Raw genomic sequence first — 2,707 nt, 5'->3', positions numbered from 1 at the left:
TTGACCCAGTAAGAACGGGGCTTCTTCTGGATGTTTGCACCTATAAATAGAACGGGTTCTCTCTGTTTCTTTTTCCTCTAACCTGGTTGCTGTGGAACACTAAGGGATTAATTAATCCATAGGGTTTATCCATTTAGCTGCTGTAATTCACTTGTGTTATTTAATAAAACCAAAAGTAGCTATATTCATTCATGAATTTATCTTTTATAGAAAAAATCTATTTATTTGTTTTTAAATCAACCACAATAAAAAATTCAAATTCATTCAATGAATCGTTTTGTTTTTTTGTCCAGGCCTACTTGGGAGGGGTATAATCTGTCTCTATTTCAGGAGTGAAATCTGGATTATAATGTCACAATTATTTTGACTTTTTAATAGTTAGTGTATTAACTATAAACTTACAGCAAAAATACAAAAGTGTATCATTAACAGCAATATAGTACCATTACAGATGAAAAACACATGGTAGTCTTCTACATAATTAGATATATGTAACAGCTAAATCCATTTCAAAAATACATTCATGTATTTAAGTATAATATTATACAGAACCACAATTGAATAGAGGTTAAGTTATTGTGCATGCAAAATACCAACTCTACAAACTCTGCTGCCATCACAAATACACTCTGGTCTTATTTCTTCCTGAGGCTTTCCTCTTCTTGTAAACTTCTTAGACCGTTTGCTTCTTGCAACCCTCAGTCATTTTATACTGTGAGGGCGATGTTGCTAAAATGAACTGCTGAAACAAAGTTTATATTTGCCATTTGTGCTAAACCAGGAGTCTGGGACATTGGGATTCTTGTGTAAAAACTCTCATAGTCACACTTTTAAAATAAGATATAAAATATAGAAAAATACTCTATACAAGGAAAAAGGCTTAAATACAAAATATAAGAATAAAAATGCAAGACACAGCAACGGTTACCGGATTCACAAACACTGGACGTGCAATGCGCTGCAAAACTGGTATTTGGGAAGCATGTCCAAAAGAGTGGCCTGTTGGACAACTAAAGATTGGTTCATTCCTGATTCGTTCGCAGGGCCAAATGACGTAATTTTGGTCTTCCATGCCTCTACGCAGCTAGGAAAATTTGTAACTATGCGGACGGATCTGTGTAGAAAACATGGCGGTTAGCAGCAGCTGCTGCTGGCGAGGGTTAGCAAATGTGAATATCTAGAGACATCCTTTAATTTAGCCCATAAATATCTCCACTATCAACAGATTGTGGAAAAACTCCAGGAAATAAATTACTGAACAGCCTGAACATTATTTGGTAAAGTTGTAAACAGCTGTGTTTTCTACTTCCTGGTCTAGTGTTAAATGATCCCCTTGGATCGATTTATCTACTAGTTTAGACACAAGTCAAAGCTTATCTTAATAACTAATATCTTCATCCTTTCAATCATTTATGTTGGGCTTATTCTGTATATTAGCGCTCTTACTACAAGCTTGCAGAAGGTACCAATTGCTTACTTTAAAATGTGATTTAGCTTTATCCTTCTACCTAATATCATTCAATTCATTGAACAACTACTTTATAAATCTCAAAGGAATATTATATATTATTGTAACTCATCTTTTCTTTTAACAAGTTTTTGTAGATGTTGATAGCTGTAGGCAGAGGCAAGTTTGCGTAAATCCCATAACAACTTGCATGGTTGCCATGGTTATGCATCATAACTAAAGTCCAAATAGGAAAACAAAAACCAGCAAAAATTATTCCAGTTGCACAGCATCCAATACCAGAGATAAAACATCCTGGAAATATACACAATGATAAACAATAAGCAGCACAATTCTAGAATTGCAGATAGGTGAATATAAAAAACAAAGTGTTTAAATAGGTCAAACAGATAGCAAAAACAATGCTCTTTTATACTATGCTCCAAACACCTAAGTCGGACATTTCGAACATGCATGTGAAGTTTGTTTTAGAAAAATTCTGGATTCCTCTGTAAGCAGCGTGTGTTGAGGGATATAATTAGTGAGAGCCAGAGTGATCAACGCGTGGGAACTGGAGGTGTTACCACACACAAGTAGCACAAACAGACAGTTTATCTACAGGTTTGTTTTCAGGGAAATTGTTATGTGTAAGACAGTTTTTGCTCGGCATACAAACGCCACAAATATGTGTCATCCAAACCTCCCACATCAGTTTGTTCGGTCTACTGCTGCTTCATCCTTGGTGACTGCTATCCTCCCTTCAGGAAAAGCCAGAATATGCTACATTCAATGGGATTTGAAACCAGAACCCACAGTAACCGTGCACTATTGAGTAGTTCACGTGGGCACAGAAGGGGACAGAATGTCCCAGTTAAGTGAAAAAAGGAAATGACAAGAAATACAAGGTTTTTAAACTCAGTTTTATTGATAGAGTTGCATAACATTGTGATTGTTATTTAGGACTTGTGTGATTAAGTTTGGATTTATATTTATTTTTATCCCAATAACAGTTTTATAATCTAAATTAAATGTGCATAATAAAACAGCGTGGCATGAAACATTTTGTCTGCAGAGTTGTGGATCTGATTAGTACAGGATTTGTGAGGCTAGATTTCCAAAGGAAAGCAAAACAAAGAGTTAAAAAAGAACCCACACAGACTAGGTTTTTAATCAGAATTGTTTGCAGCAAGCATTTCACAGTTTTAGCTGAAACCTCATGATGGCTGATAAAGCAAACAGTCGCTCTTTTGTCTTTTCAGG

Source organism: Cyprinodon tularosa, unplaced genomic scaffold (genome assembly GCF_016077235.1).
Source record: "Cyprinodon tularosa strain WSP-4 unplaced genomic scaffold, ASM1607723v1 ctg166, whole genome shotgun sequence".
Taxonomy (NCBI): domain Eukaryota; kingdom Metazoa; phylum Chordata; class Actinopteri; order Cyprinodontiformes; family Cyprinodontidae; genus Cyprinodon; species Cyprinodon tularosa.
Note: the sequence above shows the minus strand (reverse complement) of the source record.